Source organism: Lagopus muta, chromosome 16 (assembly GCF_023343835.1).
Source record: "Lagopus muta isolate bLagMut1 chromosome 16, bLagMut1 primary, whole genome shotgun sequence".
NCBI lineage: Eukaryota > Metazoa > Chordata > Aves > Galliformes > Phasianidae > Lagopus > Lagopus muta.
In genome coordinates this window covers 496,350-507,522 of record NC_064448.1, presented here as the reverse complement: position 1 = coordinate 507,522, position 11,173 = coordinate 496,350, and the positions used below count along the sequence as shown (strand labels likewise).

General features: G+C 40.0%; 1 protein-coding gene across 4 annotated transcripts in view; it reads right to left on the bottom strand.

Moving 5' to 3' along the window:
- Positions 1 to 11,173, bottom strand: part of PARD6B (par-6 family cell polarity regulator beta) — a 62,930-nt gene that overhangs the window by 14,886 nt on the left and 36,871 nt on the right. For 2 of the 4 annotated variants that reach the window (XR_007380234.1, XR_007380233.1), the window contains exon 4: positions 139 to 3,549. The gene's annotated coding sequence lies outside the window, so the exon portion shown is untranslated. Of the gene's footprint in view, positions 1 to 138; positions 3,550 to 11,173 lie in introns of those variants that run through there. The other 2 variants (XR_007380235.1, XR_007380236.1) reach the window with 2 other exon arrangements.

Sequence of the window (11,173 nt, the reverse complement as noted above, 5' to 3'; positions counted from 1 at the left end):
GAAGATCGGTCGCACATATTGAAACGTTTCTTAGAACTGTGCCTGCTTCTACGTCGCTACGTGTTGAGGGTAAATGATATTCCCACACCTTCCCTGTCATTTAAACATGAAAGAACATGCCTGCCCTACAACCTGCAGCCTTTTGGGGGATGGGGAGAGTTTGAAAAAGTAAGTACTGAAAAACCCACAAAAATCTGTTGAAATGAATGATTGGTTTGGTCAGATCAGTTCTGCGTTTCCTCAGATGTGCAGTACAGGACAGCTGTCCAACCACAACGTCACTGGGACAGTTATTTACTCAAGAGAATCTAATTGTGATGAAAACCAAAGTATACTTAACTAGAGCAATGAGCTTGATTTAAGTATACCTCTAATAAAATACTGAAATAGTTACTTTCTGATGCTTTACAAGGATTAAATTTACGTTTGAAATCTTCATTAATATAAAGGAGGAAATGGTTCTGTTCTTCAACATATTACACAGCAAAACTTTCATAGAGATTTGAGAAGACTTCTCTGTAGCCATTTCAGGTAAGTGCAAACTGTACTTTCTACCAGTATAATGAACAAGCCAAATACCAAAATATGCGTGTGTTCTCTTGTTCTGCAACTGATTCAGGCTGCTGGTGCATTAGAAGATAAGTTCTTGATGTTTACATCACAGGAAGAGCTCCTTGTGCTTCTCTGCCATAAGAGAAAACTCACGTCTCGGGTCTTATTTTGTTACCAAACTTTCTGAAGCGTTTACCTGAAAATAACTTTTCAGTAAGTCAACTGAGTCTATTAACTACTCTCCATAGATGCTGGTTGGGTGGTGGTTTTTTCCAGCAATGTCAACGATGGGAAGTCCTGGAAGAGGCTAATAAAGGTTGTTAATGTCCCTTTCCCCTTTCTGTTGGCTGTTGTGTTTCCCAGAATGCTACAGTCCAACTAAATTTCAGACTTTGTAGCATATCACTGAGGCTTTAAGAGAAGAAATAATGTTAGAAATGCAAAACCTTGTAATATTAAAAAAGCTTGCAAAAGTAACTTCGTATGCATTTGCCTTTACTATTAGCATTCTAGAACACTAGTTCATTTTTTAAAATGCAGTGATCATCATGCATTCTGGAGAAAAAGTATGAATTCCTTGCATTAAACTCTTACAGGACACAGTACAACAACCACCATCTGTCAGGCAGCAAAGTAAAAAAATCTTAGAAATGGGCATCAGATTTCTTAGTATCTGTTCAGGTTGGTTTCACATTAGTAGCCTATAGTTGAGGTCACATTTCCAAAGAGAGTTGCTGGCTGATATCAGTAAATATTAAGACTGAAGTAAAAACTGAGAAATGTTTTATTTGCCAGAAAATGCCAGGATAGGAAATACAATCTTAAGTAGTCACTAAAGTAAAGGCTTTGCATAAAATTAGTACTTAACAGAAATACAAGGAAGACGTGTTTGTTTCTAAAACTCCAGTATTTCAAACAAGCTACTCTTAAAATCTGCACCTTAACCTGGGCAAGAGTTCCTTTCTGCACTTGAGGCACACCACATTTGTTGTAGTCGTGAAGCAGAAGTAGTAAATGGCCCAATAAAACTGGATCAAATCTAGATTGTGTTTATTACATCGTAGTTTATTGCAGCATTATAGTTGTGTGAGATGGAAGATATCCGATTTCTACATACATTATCAGAGTTCTGTGTGAGATCTTGGAAGCATGCTAGCTGTGCCTGCAGAGCAGCCAGCTCAGAAAATGGTTTGTGCCCGGCTTTGGCCAGCATGAGAGGACAGATGGATCCCTTAACAATTTTCTTTAGCCGGTTTACCTGAATTGAAGCAAAGTGAAGCGTGCTTTCATCTGAAAAGTTACCTGCAAACTAAAGGCTTAACTCCTGAGAAGGAAGTGGATGATGAGCAGGCACATTACTTCTAGCTGCAAGACAGCACTGCAACAAAAACTTGAAGGAAGCGTGACCTGGTAATGTGTCTTGACAAGAACCTGAGGCTGGCAGGGACAGCAGAACGGCAGAGGTATTTGCACTTCTGTAGGACACTTCTAACTATATTTGTGTGGATGGTCATGGGGGTTTGTTATTCCTGTGACTTCAGACCCTCCTTTCTCGCACTGACCCACAGCTGGGATGTACTGCCTCAGCAGGTACAGTTCTCTCAGCTGTGTTCCTACACAACTTACCTCATTTTTTATCAGAACCAAAAGATTCAGGAGTATGGTGTCTGTACTGTCTCTTCATTTCTGTTAATAAAGCAGCTGATGATTTGCTCAAAAGGTTGGTATAATGAGTATTTTGTGCCTTTTGTAATTAGTTTTCCCCTCTAGTTAACACTAGTTAATTTGTAGTAATCCATTACGATAGCCTGCACTGCACTAAGTCTGTCTTTTGCTTTGTATTTTAATTCACTTCAATTTAATTTTAATTCATCTTTCATCACCAATTCCACTAATACATATATAAACGTTGAGTTCATTTATTTCAGCTCTGGAAAATCTCCATGGTTGCTCAAAGCCATAGAGCTTTACTTTCACCATAAGACTTTTTTTTCCTTCTTTCTCCCTGTTTCCCTTTCTGGTATTTGCAGGTGACACAGGCGTTTTTAAAGCAAGAGCATTTATTTCCTATTTCTTCAAACTGTACTATTTGCAAAGCCAACTGTCTGAAATGTTTATCTTTCAGAAGCAATCTACCATCTTGACCAACCCCTCCTTATTATTGCCATAGTGAGACCTGTACATAAAGCAGACAAGAATCTTCTAAGTATATAACCTTCTCTGTCTAATTTTCCTTATTCAGATATTGATTTTGTCCACCTACACCAAAAAAAAAACGCAAAAAAAAAAGCTACAGGTGGGGAGATGAATATTTTATGTAAAGTTCTAATTAATTAAATAGAATCATCGTTACAAAAGTGGCACATCCAAAGGTCCATTACAACTTTGCAGAAAGTTTATTCATATCATTCAACTTACGTTACGCAACAGCTTTTACAAACCCTGTGCCTGTAATGGAGTGCTAGAAAGTTTGGCCATATGTGGTTTATTGAATCTTTAAATTTTGACCCCCGATTTCATGCTCTAATTTGTAACTTGATCATTTGTGAGGCTGGCAGTTCTAGCATGCAATACTAGCACTATCTTTAACCTTCTGATCATTTTAAGTAAAAATGTGAAGTTCAATATATTTGCTTTGCTGGTTCTGTAAGTGTAAACTTATGGTGTAAACTACTGTGATCAAATCATAGAATAAATGTTCCAGCCTCTACATGGCCACAATATGATTGGAAAGTTTCAGTTTCCCTTTAGAGATGCTAACCAAAGATTCAAAATATAACAGTTGCTTCTAATTTTTTATATATATATATATATATATGTATATATGTGCATATATATATATATATATATATGTATGAGCTGTAAGAACAAACCCAGCCTTTTATAAAGGAGACACAAATTAATGATTCTGATACTTGGTACCTGCATTATTCATAGGGAATGTCTTCGGTTTGGTAGAGTATTGGCAGACCTTAAAGTGCCACTCATGGAGGAGGTCTGAAACAAAAACAAGACAGAAATTAAAATTTTATTTCCTGCAGTTTTTCTTCCAAATTGAACACACAGAATCACAGAATTGTCACAGCTGGAAAAGACCTTGGAGTCTTCAAGTCGAACCGTCAGCCCAACACCATGGTGCCCATTATAGAATCAAAGAATCACTTCTTAGCATCTGTTTCAAAATACAACACAGAATCCTCAGAGTTGGAAGGGACTCCTGAGGGTCCATCCAGCCCAACTCCCCTGCAGTGCGCAGGGACACCACAGCTAGACCAGGTTGCCCAGGGCCTGATCCAGCCTGGCCTTGAACATCTCCAGGGATGGGGCATCCACAACAATTCAGTGCAACCTCCTCCAGTGCCTCACCACCCTCACTGTAAAGGACTTTTTCCTTATATCCAACTTAAATCTACCCTCTCTAGCCATTTCCCCTTGTTCTGTCACCACGGGCCCTGCTGAAGAGTCTGTCCCCTTCTTTCCTGCAGCTCCCCTTTAGATACTGACAGGCTGCCCTCAGGTCATTGCAGAGCCTTCTCTTCTCCAGGCTGCACAGCTCCAGCTCTCAGCCTGTCCTGCGTTGGAGCTGTGTACCAAACGAGGCACAAGATGCAGCAGATGAAATGGCTAGATTAAACCTTTGGTATCTTGCATGAATGTCAAACAAGAACGGAACAAAAAAGCTAAGAAAAAAAAAAGCTAAAACTAATTGTTTCAAGCTGCAATTCTTCAAACAAACACTCTATATACTCTGCTTTATTTCATGAAGGAAACTATGCTATTCCCCATTAGGAAGCTGTGGTTTTGTTTTTAAAATGAGTGGGTTTTCTGCTTCCTTGGTTTCAGAAATATGCTGTTGATTACTTTGATTTCATGTCTTGCATCCTAGAATGCATATTTAACCACAGACTGTTACATCTATGATAATAATGTGGTTTATTAGACACAGTAGTAGTTCCTGCAAGTCCCAACACCACGAGAAGTTAAATTCCTCAGACATCTGGCTTTATTGTATTTGTTCTTTTATGCCTGATACTTTTTTTTTTTTTAGCCTCTTTCTTTCTAAACACTTTACTCTCAAACAGACAAGAGCATCAGGAGCTGAAGTGGTAAAATTACACGTGTTTGTATTTAAACTCCTTTCGCAATACGTATCTGGGGAATCCACCCACAATGCTGTGAAAAGCTGAGGGTCTGCTAGCCAGCAATTTCAACTCAGTTGCATTTAATATGAACCAGGGTAACGCTGGTGAAAATGATCCTCCAAAACACAGGTGATGCTGAATGACCATGTCAGAATTTCAATAGCCCAGATTTAATCTAGCAGAAATATCTACTCACATATATACACACACATACATATATATACACAAATATATACACACAAACACACATGAAAAGCTTCTCAGCCACCAATATCTGCATGTGCTCTTGATCGTATGATAAGAGATGTGGGGGAAAAAAAACAACATCTTGTATTAGAAGTTATTATCCAATACAAGGTAACTGGCTTTGTAAACTACTTGAAAAACATTTGCCTTCACATCTGATTCTCCAGATTTAGCTTAGCAATCACCTTAGCAGGATTAATATTGAACAGTTAAAAATAGGGTAGAACACAGGGGAAATTAATTTTAAAGCATAGAAAAATGTAAATTAGTTAGCAATGCTAGGAAAGAGTGACTAAAGAAGAAATATAGAAAGAGATTTGGTTTTGCTTCTGGGGCTTTGAAAAAATCAAATAATTGATTAATCCTGTACCGAGGAGATCAAATATTTCAGCATTACAGTTCAAACCTAAAAACCTAGCCAAAATCTCACCCTCAGGGGCAAATTATGAACCTCTCTGCAAAATTAAAGGTTTTCAGGTTACAAACGTGTATTTCCAGATAACAGTTGGCTGCTTAGATGTAATCCTCACATTTATCTGTATTTTCATTCATGTGTTTCAGGCCACGCACCTGTTTACATACATTTCTTGATGGTATCCACTGCTAATCCTTTGGGATAACATCTATCCAGGCACAATTTAAGAAGTAAATACTCATTTATGCCATGACCTAAGCACTGCTACCTAATCTGCACTGCTCTGTTGGCATTGTCCAAGCTGTGGGTAGAATCCCCAGCCATCCTGATTAACCCTTGATTTGCACAACTAGGAGAACAACTCTACATTCACAGAGAAGGATGCTTGTTAACTATTAGGATACACAAACTTTGCTTTGGGAGAGAAACACTGGCAGTGAATTATCAACAGAAGCACGTGGGTTTGAAACTTTTAAGTGCAGACCCAAACAAAAGGAGAATGCGCTCCTTTCAATGCGCAGAGCGCTGTGTGATGATGTGGGAGTGTGACGTAGAAGGCAACTTATTTTTCCTCTAAGGCTGAAAATCAACAGTCACTCACAACCACTGGGTAAGAGAAGATAAAGAGCCAAAATCAATGAGGTAAGTACTACTAGTAATGAGGTTCACCTCTGCAAAACAGAAAGGAGAACCAAAGAAATGAGCTGTAGTTACAGTCTGCCTTCTCAGTGCAATACTCAATGTTTTGTAGTTCCCAAAAAATAAAGGTAGTGAGAAAGAAAAGTTAAAAATGATTCCTGTGGGAGATGAGCATAAGTTGGGCTCAGAAGCTTGTATTTTGAAACTGGAGTACAAGTTGATTAGGAGCATCAGCTGCAGAATTTTCTTCCTGAGAAAATACTAAAGCCTTTTCTGACCCTGGTGCCTGTGCCCATCATGAGCTGAAGTCAGCAGAGCTGCACATCCGACCTCTCCCACAAAAGCTTCCAGTGCCAACCTCAGGAAACTCTACCGAATTCTGTTTGAAGATAATCTTACTTTCTCCTTTTTCCTTCAAGTCTGTGGGATCACTGTGAAGGCTTGAAAGCAGTTCATTAGCTGTTTAGTAAGGAGCACAAGGATGCAGAGGCTTTTGCCAAGACAGCGTGGGATGGAATAGAGATGCAATCGTTCTGAAGAACCTTACAGCAAAAAGGATTCTAAGCATACAGTCTGCGATCTTGTGCTTAGGCATGCTATCCCACCAGCCCTCCTTCCCTTCAGTGATTAATCTACTCTCTCATTAATACAATTTTCCTGTCCTTTAAAAAATAAAGTCTGGATTTGTCTTCTTGTTGCCATTTGTGCTTGGTCTGACAGTCTGCATCTGTGAATCTTTCTATGAGGCACTTGGCTCTGGCTTCAGCACTCTGTCTCTCCATTTATTTCTCAACTAGAAGCAGTAATATATTTGGGGCAGCCCCTCACATATTAAGGCTCAGGAAAGCCAAAGTGGAATAGGAGTGAAAGAATGAAGCATAGTGAGGAAAACAATAATTCCTAGCATTTCTATCTGCAGGAGCACAAAAAGCAGAAACCAGACATCTGATCTTTACAGTATCCTTCCTTAAACAAGCCTGCTCATTTTACTAATGAGACAACAGAAGTATTTTCTGAAAGGTCTGCTCCTAGAATTCCAGGTCCCTCTCTAGTGGTAAAATCTAGGGAAATGAGGAAAACAGGGCAGATCCAAGTGAGGACTGTTACAACAGATTGGTAAAAACAAGACAAAAACAAACAAAACACACAGGTGCACTGTATGCATTTGAGGATGCTTAACTTGCTGGTGCACATAATTGTGAGGCTGGTGCATATCTCCTTAAAGGTCAGGGCAATCAGAGAAAGTCCTTAATAACTGGGAAAAAAGCCAAATGTCACCCTTATCTTCAAGAATGTCAAGGAGGAAGATATTAGAAACTAAAAGATGCTGAACTTAATCTCAGTTCCCAAGAAAATACAGAGTAAATACTTTTGGAATCAATTTCCAATGCTTCCAATAAAATGAAGTGATTGGAAAGAGAGTATGGCTCCAACTAGGGCAAATAATTGTTAGCCAACCTAATTAACAGCTGGCTAAAAAGCAGCTTTGCAGAAAAAAATATGAAGACCCTCACAGACAGCAAGCTGAAGTGGAATCAGCAGGGTGTTTTGGCAGTGATGAAAACTAACAGAACACTGGAATCAGCAGAAGTACAGTCAGCAGGCTCAGGAATGTGATCACTTCCTGCCATCCAGTCACATCTATCAGACTGAACCCGGAGGACTTCACTTTTAGAACAAACCTAACATTTATCAATGAGAAATAGTGCCAGAAAAAAAATCATACAGGAGAAGTACTAAAACAGAGAGGTTTGAGTAAGGCAATAGGAACAGCAAACACACAGCACCTTGTGCAATTCTAGAGATAACAGAAACATGGCAAAACTGGTAGCATTAAATCTAGCCTGACAAAATAGTCAATATGCTAGTGTTTGATGAGAAGTCATTCACACAGAGAAACTGACCCGTCCACAAGTCACAGGGCACAACTACCTTCCATTTCCAATAGCAGTACACCAGGAAACAAAGATCGAAGAGGTTTAGCTCATATGTCAGCCTGTAGTCAGAAGACACAATGCTGTCCTATGACAGCATAAGAAAAAAATCAGTCCATAAGAACAGCCAGCATGCATACACCATCAAATCTAAGCTTAGTAACTTGTCTCCATATGAGACCAATGGCCCATGCTTTAAGTATGAAAACAGTGTGAGTATGCAGCATTGCAGCCCTGACTTTACTACATACCTATAGGAATTTGAGGATCCCCAGAAACAGAAAGGTAATTTTACTAAATGACTTCGTCTGATTAACTGCAACATACATAAATCTTCTTTTATTCAGAGTTGTAACAGTGAGTTCCCAAACTTCATTGATACCTTACATGACAAAAAAAACTCCCTTTGCTGGTTTTCAGTCTATTTCCTGCAATTTTGGATTTCAAAGAACTCTAACGCATCCTTCTTCAGTGTGGAAAAGAGAAGACTACAACTGCTGTGTTTCGATGGTTCTCAAACAGAACCATCTCCCAGTTTTTGTTTCGGGTGCCTTTTCTAGTTCTGCTGCCAGGAGCAGTACTTCAGTAGTACTGAAGAACAGAGCCACGAATTTACATTGGCAAAAGGTCTTTATTTTCTTTCTTTACCTTTTCTTACTTCCTAAAATTCCATTTTCTCTTTCTGCTAATGACCCGTGAGAAGGTTTTCATGAAACTGAGACTAGCTTAGAGACCAATACCATACAAGGCCCACTCACATCACCTACTGACTTTGTTTTGGCAACAAGTTTTTCTACTCTGTTTCTCACTAAGATATATAGCTGTCTATAGCTGTCTATAGCTCTCTGCAGTCGGCATTCACTTCTGTGATCTCAAAATAACTTTGTCAACAAGCTTTCTCATCTCACTGTATGCCTCATTTTCTAAATCATTTGTGAACATTGAACAGCGTGACAGAGATACAGCGAGCATCTGAAAAGCTTCTACAGAGTGTTCTGTTTACGAGTAGATGAACACTTTGGGATCCCAGCAGGATGAAGGAGTCAGCACTGCACAAGTATGCTTTGCAGGCATGTTATGGAACATACGTGAATAGAGATTTTAGCAGCCTGACACGAGCACAGCCTCAGTTCTGCACTGGGAGGAGAAGCAGACAAAGCTAAAAATAAAAGAACGGAAAAAATGCACAGTCGCACCACTGAGACGGGGTCCCATTTCTATTTTATATAGAAGAAATAGCTTTTGTCTTAGCAACAGTTAATATCAAAAATCATTCCTATACTCTAGAAACGTTTGTAATACTTTGGTTTTACAGACCCATTTGGTCCCAGTAAAGGAGGCACTCTAGCAAGGAAGGAGTTAAGCAGGAATGCTGTGGGGGTGGAACAGACTTACCAGATTTTTTTGGAAGAGCCACTATCATCAATACAGCCAAGTAATCAACAGCCAAGCTAGCGGCATTCAAACCTGTGTGTGACCACAGAAAAGCAAAGAAGCACCCACTAGGGCTGGGCATGGGGGGCATTGAGAGTGGACACTGGGGAGGAGGGAGAGCTGAGCCCAGCTGCACAGGCTCACACACACGCACATGCATGCACACACACACACACTCATGCACACACTTTCCTGCAGACTGTCTTGCATTTTTATTCTTGGCAAACCAGAGAAGCTTGGGAAATATTTGTAGGTCTGGCTATTTAAGCAGGAGCAGTTTAACGAGGAGCATGCAATAATCACCAAGAAGAGTGTGCAGCATTACTGCTGCTGGAAGAAAAAAACAATTTCCATAATAACTGCTTTATGATGTACCAACTACAGCATTTCACCGCTCTGCTGCACGAAAAAAAAACCAACACCTAAGGGCAAGCATGTCATTTTCATACATTTTTTTTCCAAGCCATACTGACACATGGACTCTGCGACAAAATGAATGCTACTGAGGCCCCAGAATATCTGCACTGAATATAAATACATTATGAAATAGCTTTTCAACTCTGCCCTGAAGCACTTCCTGATTGGCTGCCAATGATGTCACACATCCATAAAGCCCAATAAAACGCATGGGTTAACAAAGCTTATTTCTATGTATAAACTCCATGCAGCGGGAGTCCAAACCTCGTCCAGGCACAGGATTACCGACAGCATCTCTCAGGTAGCTGAAACCCAGTGACCTCAGGCTTCAGAGACAAGCAGGCTGCCAGGCTGTCAGAACGGTGTCCCCCATTGCTCCTAGCAGTGCTTAACTCGGCGTTGTCAGCTCATGTGAGAAAAGCCTTCCCAAAACAGTTTTAAGGTATAAAAGATGCACTCGTGCATATTCAGAGGCAAAAGTTTGGTCTTATCTGGTAGTCATGATCTTACATTTCAAGTTGGAGTTTAACTAAACAGTGGAGCCTTTACAAGTAGGAATTTGACCTCCAGTCCTGTTTGAATAAAGTTCTACTGGTGAAGTGAGAGCCATATTTTTTACAGAAGTCTTAACAAAACTAAAATGTGCAGTTTCAGAAAATTCAAAAATTAATGCCAGAAATATCAACTAGGTCTTTCAAACATACTATTTTGGCATCAGCTGTTAAAATAACGAAATACACAAACTCTTCCCATGCACTATGCTTAGTGGTTGCTAGGCAAAGAATGCAGGTTTGCAGATTTACACAGCTTCAGCAGACTAAGCAACCCACGCAGAGATAAACTTGCTGTGCAAAATACTACATGAGAATGATTTCCAGTTACCAGCAACCAATCTGTTCTGGTTCTTACCATGAATACAATTCTTGGAACTTAGCCCACCTTCAAACATTACTGGGTAAATTGCATACTGTACTGTAAGGGGGAATCTTATGCATGAACTGAAAATACAAAGAATGTTATCACCCTATCCTAGACACTTTTGCCAAATGTGAGCTTATTTATATATCACAGAACCATAGAATGGTTTGGGACAGAAGGTCCCCAAGATCACCCAGTTCCAACCCCCTGCTATAAGCAGGGACACCTTCCTCCAGACCAGGTTGCTCAAAGGCCCATCCAGCCTGGCTTTGAGTGCTTCCACGCCGGGAGCATTCACTGCCTTCCTGGGCAACCTGTTCCAGTGTCTCACCATCCTCAGAGTGAAGAATTTCTTCCTATTATCCAGTTGAAATCTCCCCTCTTCCAGTTTAAAGCTATCTCCTCCCCTCCTGTCACCCCCTGCCCTTATAAAAAGTCTGTCCCCAGCTTTCTTGTAGGCCCCTTCAGGCACTGTA